Below are 7,826 nucleotides of genomic sequence, written 5' to 3' on the forward strand. Positions count from 1 at the left end.
CGCGGGGCTTGGACTCACAGACCTCGAGATCACGACCTGAGCCAAAGCCGCACGCTTAACCGACAGAGCCAGCCAGGCGCCCTGTTTTAGAAATTACAACGAATGCATGCACTTAGTGTAAATTCAGGAACGGCCGCACAGCTCAGAAAGGATGACGCCAGGACTGGCACCCATACCTGGGTTCAAACAAAGTATGACCCGGGCTCTGTGGTCACGAGTGGCCCGTGGCAGTGACAAAACGGAAGAAGGCACCCGTGGAAAGCATGGTTTGCGTGTGTGGAGGTCACGGATGTAACAACGATGCCTGGACACAGTCACGTCTGGGGAGTCCCGTGCACCATGTCCAGATGGGGGGTGCGGTATGTGGCTCATAAACAGACCAGCACCACGGGAAGCTACACTCGGCCCCCCAAGGACCTCCCGGGCTCCCACCAGCGGGAAGTAAAAGCTTGAAGACGGCCAGGATGTGTCTCCTGCTCACCCGATCCCGGCAGATACCCAAGCTTCCCTCTCCCGTCCAGCAGTGCCTGTGTCGGATGGGGTGACACAGCCGACCAGCCCTCACGGGCTGGGGGCCCCGTGCCTTTTTGATTCAAGGACATAAAGCAAGAGACGTGGACCGTTTGTCTAGTCTCGGCTGGTGTGAGTGCAGGGGTGGGGCTCAGTTTGGAGCGACAGGGGCGCCACGTGGTGGCTGACGGCTCTCTCTCGCGTGTGTTTGCGAGACGTGAGGCCCTCCAAAGCGTGGGCCGCACAGGCCCCCTGGGCTGGGGCCGACGGCTACTGCTGTTTGCAGTACCTCTCGCTCCTTTTCAGGAGTTTGGCCACAGGCTGTTCCATTGGAGGGCGCTGGCTTCGTGATCCCGAGGTCTTGGGTTAAAGTCTTCATTTTTAGCCAAGGCTGATTTGAGAATCACAAAAATTGGGAACGAGGGGCTTGGCGCGGCCGGTGCCTGCTTCCACAAGACGGCCTGTTGCTGTGGCTGCGACCAAGAGAGAGCTGAGCCACGCAGATAAGAGGCTGCAAAGGACTGGTTTTAGGCCTTTCATCAGGGCGCGCTTCAACTCAGAGGATTTGGGGAAAGCGCGGGTACAGAGGGCTTAGCAAAGCCCGAAGGACCGTGTACCACAAGCAGACAGGTTGGTGGCTCCAATGTGCCAAGATCGGATACGTCACATCGCTGAATAGGCTGGTTTAGCGGCAGTCAAGAAGCTAGACATTTGGTTTTTAGGAAAAGTTTAATCAAGCAGCTGTGGCGCTCCGGAAGGCGCAGAGAGCCTGGACAGTCTCCCGACGTCACTGCGCCAATGGCCACCAGGTCACACGGGGGAACTGCCCACTTCCTGGCCACGGAGGGCGGGTCCCCAGGCCAGGACACCTGGTTCTGAGTTCTCCCTGCCTGTGGCTGTCCCTCTGGTCCCTGTACTTCACATGCCTGGAGAACCTGCCTTCGATGAGCCCGAAGGAAAAGTTCACTTTGTGTGTCTGGAGACACAATCTCCGGAAACGTTTCCCGAAATGTGAGACGGGCGCCATTCTGCGGGCTCTTGAGGACAGAGCAGTGATCTCATGGAGGCCTTTCCCGATCCTTGCTCTTTCAAAAGTCTTTTGGGGATTTCGTGAGTCCTCGGGGGGAACACCTGTAAGTCTGCTCGGTGCCTAGTCTCCCTGTAATCCTTCCTGACGCTTACTCGTCTCTTCCTTGAGAGGGGAGAGGGAGAGGGAAGGCAGCCATATCTGACCAGAACTTAAGAATACGTTTGGTTTTTACCATTATTTGGGCTCTCAACTCCTACTTGGTGACAGGAAGCACTGACTTTTTACTCATGGCAAGGATATAAAAAGTCACGATGGCCACCAAATGACTGCAGTTTGGGGCCACGGCTCCTAACTTAGCAGGATTTGTGATCTGGGCTCCATGCCTGAACCAAGAAGTCGTGTCCTCGGTCCTGAAGGACTGGAGAGGAGGTCCTCTGGGACAAATGGCCCCATTCCTCCTACCCTATAAATGACCTCTGGTTCCGCCTCGGGGCCCAGAGAGCTCGCGGTGGGGGTGCCTTGGGGAAGCCGGGAGCAGCAGGCTTGGGAAGCCCCGGATCACTCAGGGGCCCTGAGTGCTGTTACGCAGGCCCCGCAGGCCCCGTGAGAGCTCTGGGTGCGGGTGTAACACCCGGGCAGGTGGTTACCAGGGGAGAAGGGAGATCCAGCGCCGAAGCCCCGGAAAGGAAGGGGCAACACCGCCACCTAGTGGCGAGCAGGGCGGGCGGCACCCTTGATCGGCTGATTCAGACCCAGTGGTTCCAGGCGCCGTATTTTTAGCACTGGACGGTCTCTGACCCCGAGGGACAGCGGCCCGAGGCAGAACTGGGACTCACCACTCCTTGCCTCTCCAGCCATGGCCTGTCACCACCCAAGGAGCCACCACATCTCAAGAGCCTGCTGTGCGGCAGGCACTGGGCTGGGCTCCAACCCGCTTCTCTGGTCCAGCCTGCCATGCAACCCCAGGAGGGGCCACTGTGACATCAGCGCGCAGGTGCAACCCTGCCTTCACAGCCAGGTGACGGGATCCGGGGACATGGTCCGGCTTGGGGGCGGTGGGTACGAAAGAGCGGTCTTTTGAATTTCCCTGTGTTTGAAGAGAGGTGGCAGGGTCGCTGGACGAGCAGGCCCCTCAGCCCTCTGGCCTCAGTGTCTTGTACTGTGAAACGGGGACAGAGGTCTCCACAACTTGCAAGCCACGGCCCTGATTACGCCTGCAGGGAAGCGCACTCCCCCAGGGGTCATGGTTGCTGGGCAGGAACTGAATTTGGAGGAAGGGGGCTCCCGTGGGTTCCAGGGGGAAGGAGGGCTGTGCCCTGGTCCCACACTGTGCCCCAGGGCAGGACACATGCTCAGGACACTGTGAGGGCCAGGGCCGAGGGCCAAGCCAGGCCAGAAAGACCCTGCCTCTACGGGGATGAGAGGATTTGGCCCAGGAGCACAGCAAGGCGACGAGTGCGGTCAAGGCCAGGCGTCCCTCTCTAGGTGTCTCGATGGGAGGTGGCCCTGGGACCCCCGTGTGACCTGCAGCCCAGCCTGTGCTGGTGGAAGAACCAAGCAGGACCCCGGCCCTCAGGGAGCCTCTATCTAGGGGAGGACACACACACACACACGCAAACATGCCTCGCTGAGAAGACTATAAGGAGGGACAGGTCCCCGATGTGAGGACAGCCTGTTGGGGGGTCAGGGGCACTTCCTGAGGGAGGAGCATTGGACAGAATGCAGAAGATGGAAGTCCCTCCCCTGGAGGTGGCATGGAGAGCCTTTTAGGCTGAGGGAGCTTCATGCTCTGGGCACAGGGAGGAGCACGGGGAGTTCTGGGAGGAGCACGGGGAGTTCCGGGAGGAGCACGAGGAGTTCTGGGAGGAGCACGGGGAGTTCCGGGAGGAGCACGAGGAGTTCTGGGAGGAGCACGGGGAGTTCCGGGAGGAGCACGAGGAGTTCTGGGAGGAGCACGGGGAGTTCCAGGTGCTGAGAGAAGGCCGCAGACAGAAGTGCCCAGGACAGTTCTGGGAAGGCTGTGTGTGTGTGTGTGTGTGTGTGTGTGTGTGAGAGAGAGAGAGAGAGAGAGAGACAGAGAGACAGAGAGAGAGAGAGAAATAAGGAGAGAAGCGGGTAGAAGGAAGGAGTGAGGATGAGGGAGGAGGGGGGAGAGAGGAGGGGGAGGAGGGGAGGAGCGGGGAGGATAGGTCTGATTTGCATTTCAAATGGCAACTGTGTGCTGAGGTGGAAACGGATCTGGAAGCGTCCTGCATAGACACAGGCCAGGGGGGAGGTTATTTCTTGCAGGAGATGACAGAGACAGGATGCAGCCCGGGCTGGATCCCGAGGTGCAGGTGGGACGTGGGGGAGGAGCATGGGGACAGCACGCTCTGGGCAGGGTGACAGGCTGGATGGCTGGGGATGGCCTCACCGGAAAGGGGTGAAGAGCTGGTTGTGGAGGGTCTGCACGCGGCCGTGACCACGCGGAGTCCGCAGGATGGCAGGGACACGCGGGACGTCGAGGCACACGCTCGTGTCCGGAGCACTGCGCTGTCCACACACACACACACACGTCGTCGGTGGGCGGCCACAGAGGTGACTGTCCAAACTGGGCCACTTCTGAGAGGGAGGGGAGGGGACGCCGTCTCGGCAGCTGTTCCAGGACCACAGCGCCTCAGAGACTGCTCCAGGCCAGGGGGACGAGGGTCCGTGCTGTCCTCATGAAGACGTGGGTGGAGAGGAGACCCTCCAGGGGAACGTAGGGGCTCCTGGGACCAGGCCTTGAGTGATCTGTAGGGCTGGGGAGGCAGCAGGCCAGCCAGGAGAGCACGTGTCCTTCAGGGCCCGGACAGTGTCTGGGGAACCCCGCAGTCGGGACTGCTGCCCACAGGGCACCTGCTGGACTCGGCCCCCTGGAGGGCGTGGCCAGTCCCCCCTCGGGGCAGTCTGACCCCTCTTAAGGCGGCCCCCGGGTCGCCCTCCACCCCTGCCGGTTACCAGGCAGGGCTGAACCACGCAGGCGGGATGTGCCGTCCGGCAAGCCGCAGTGAGAAGCGTGCTTCTCCAGTGGATGGGGAGTACGTACTGGGCCCTTCCAAGCGCCAGGCACCCCAGGAAGACCTGGGGCTTTCGGCCTCTGTTCCCGCCTCGGGCTAGGCTCGCCCCTCCCTCATCCTGCTAGGAACTCCTCTGGCCTTTTGGCGGCTCACTGCTGGTAAGGGCAGTGGCCAGAGGGCACCACAGAGAGGGCCAGCCTCCGGCCGGATGTCCCAGAGGACCTGTTTCCCGTCTCCAAGCAGGGCCACCACCGTCCTGCCCTGCCCAGGGTGGAGTCGGGGTGACCAGAGTGACCCAGGGACGCGGCGTCTGTGGCAGAGGCCCAGCGGGCCCGGCCAGAGCTGGAGGAGGAGGGGAGGCGGGGCCCCGGGTGGGAGGCAGGCCTCTCCCGGGGTTGGCTGATCCACATACCCCCCGCTGTGTGCGGGCGGCCCTACCTCTGCTTGCGGCTCCTGAGCCCCTGTTCCTTCCGCCCAGAACTAGCTGGCGCTGGGCATCTGTCCCTGCCGTGCAGGCAAACATCGGCGAGCCCTCTAGTTCCACTGGAGACGCCAACAGCCAAAACCAGAAAGAGACAAGACCTCTGAACCCACCGCCATTTCCTATCGTGCTTTCTTCGGGGCACTGACAGTGTTGTGCAATGGCTGGAACATTCCAATCACCAGGCCCGAAAAGCCCTGACAGAGGCAGAATGCCTGGACGATCCCACGCCACACGCCCCCTTTGGAGCGCTGAGCAGACACCGCCCCGCCCATGTCACGCTCCCTGCCTGTTTCGCACGTACCCATCCCCACACCTCTTCCCGTAAAACTCTATGTGTCCATCTCGCGGGGGGGGGGGGGGGGGGGGGGGAGAGCTGGGTGGTTGAGGCTTGAGCCTCCCACCTCCCCACCCCACACTGCTGGCACCCGAAACGCATCCCTCATCTCCTGAGTGACTGGCTTCTCTTGCTCAGCAACGGTGTTGGTGGAACCCAGCCCGGAGCTCTGCTTTGGGTTTGTCCGGCCCCCTCGGGATCCCCAGGGGATCCCCGGGGATCCCCCAGGATGGGCGGCCGGCCCACGGCAGCACCCGCCTTACCCGCTGGTTTGCAGCTGGGATAGATAGGTCACAAAACCAAACAATGTAAATCATGTAAATGATTTACATTTTGGGAGAGTCCTGCCCGGGACCCATCCCTCTTTGCCAGAACCTCAGTGTCCTGACATTCCTTGTCCTTGTCACCTCACCGGCCCTCCTGCCAGGTGGCTGGGTGTCTCCTCTCTGTAGCTGTTCCCCGGAGGTGGGTCAGTGCGGTGGGGAGGCAGACTCGGGCCCTGGCCAGGCCCTGGGCCTCCCCGCTCCTCCCTCACCACCTGCTCGGCCCTCCCGGAGCCTCAGTTTCCTTGTCTGTAAATGAGAGACACTCCCTCAGGCTTCACGGTTGGGAGGTCGGGAGAACATGGGGCCCAGAGCGGAGATAAATGCTATTTCTTGCTTCTTTCCTGGATGCTCAGAAATTAATGACGTGAGACACGCGAATGCATTTGGAAACAAAAAACAAAGGCAGGAAGGAGACCTGGGATCCCCTCCGTCAATTTTGCTAATTGCAAATAATGCGGAAACTGTCTGTGGTGAATGGAAGCCATGGGGCAGCTGTCCGTTCTAACAGATCAAAATGGACTTCATATTCCAATGAGGGCTTTAGAATCCAATTAAAAATCTGAGAGACATTCCCTCCATTTAAATCTCAAATATGACTAATGCTTCATTTCAAACAAAGCCCAGAATGAGCTGATCCTTGCAAAAATGTTAGGAGATTCCTCCCCCCCCCCCCCTTTCGAGCCACATACAGACTAAGGAGAAAGCACTCCCCCTTGCTGGGGTGTAATGCCCCCGGATGCCCAAGGGAGGGCAGAGCTGTGCAAGCCCTTAGTGGCTCTTGATCCGGAGGGCAGCAGTGGAGGTCCGGCCCTGAGAGAGGACAGAGGGAGGGAGGGCAGGAGGAAGGGGAGAGGGGAGAGGGAGGGGTGGTGGAGAGAGGGAGAAAGAGCAAGCAGGCATCAGTGACTCCCCGGCCTTGGAAGTTCCCGCCTCTTCTTCCCCGGGGAACAAATTACGCCACTTGGTCACCCCTAGAAATGGTCAACAGAAGCCAGAAAACCGTCATTCTAATTTCCAGATAAGGGGATGACAGGATCCGGAACCTATACCCAGGTGAGCATGATGGTGGTCCCCTCCTCCGGGCTTCGCAGCAGCCCTGGCGTACCCGTGTGCTGTGGCTCCCCCGTGTACAGATGGGGAGACCGAGGAAAGTGAGGCCAGGAGGCCCCAGCCGTGAGGCCGCGCACTGCCTTTCAGAACAGGATGGGGCCACGAGCAAGTGTGAGCGGGTCGGTCCCAAGACCGTCAGCATCCCCGAATCAGAATTAACCCTATCTCTAGCAGACCTGAGGACTGAGCCTGTGGCAAACCCCTTGTGGAGAGAGACGGGGGGAGGGGGGAAGCGGGGGGGTGGGGGTGTCTGAAGCACAGACCCCCCAAGCAGCGAGACGAAGGTATCGGGGCTCTGACCAGCGGTTCAGGGGGAGGGGAGCAGAGCCTCTCCTCAGAGGGGGTCTGAAGGGGAAGGTGGGGGACACGGAGGGAGAGCAGGCTCTATGGTTGGGGGGCGCGGAGCACAGCTTCAGGCCTGAACCTGGCGTGCTATGGAACCCAAGGACAGTCATGTACTGAGCACCTGCTGTGAGTCTGTCCCCTCTGTGGGCACTTTGCAGGGGAAGACACTGTGGTCTGAGGGGTTGTCCAGGGTTCCCTGAGAGCAAGCGCGCTGGAGCCCAGGTCCGGGAGACAGCACTTACACCCGCGGCTACCGCGTCCCCCGCGTAACAACGTCACCTGGGTGGTGGGCGGTGACCAGCGGGACGTAAATTCACAACGCGGGGATCCAGTGACCTGCTGCAGCCCTCCGAACCCACCGCTGCGGGGCTATTTTGCAAAGGATGACATATGTACACCTGGGCGGTCTGGTCGTCCCTCACAGGGAGCGGTGAGCCGGGCCGTTTGAGCCGCCTCTGCCCTCCTGGGGGCCGTGGGGTTGAACAGACGGTAGCACACAAGGTGTGAGGCGAGCGTCGGCCCAGCGCGGCACCACGAGGCGGCCCGGCTCCCTCCCTTCGGTGACTTGGACTGCCCGGGAGACAGGACACCCACCCACCCACGTCCATCCATCGCAGGCCGCCTGGGCTGCTGTGACAAAATATCACCG

General features: G+C 61.0%; 1 protein-coding gene across 1 annotated transcript in view; it reads right to left on the bottom strand.

The window, feature by feature from the left end:
* OSGIN1 (oxidative stress induced growth inhibitor 1) overlaps positions 1-7,826 on the bottom strand; it is a 47,370-nt gene that overhangs the window by 32,792 nt on the left and 6,752 nt on the right. The window lies entirely within an intron of this gene.

The sequence above is a fragment of the Acinonyx jubatus genome, chromosome E2 (assembly GCF_027475565.1).
Source record: "Acinonyx jubatus isolate Ajub_Pintada_27869175 chromosome E2, VMU_Ajub_asm_v1.0, whole genome shotgun sequence".
Taxonomy (NCBI): Eukaryota; Metazoa; Chordata; class Mammalia; order Carnivora; family Felidae; genus Acinonyx; species Acinonyx jubatus.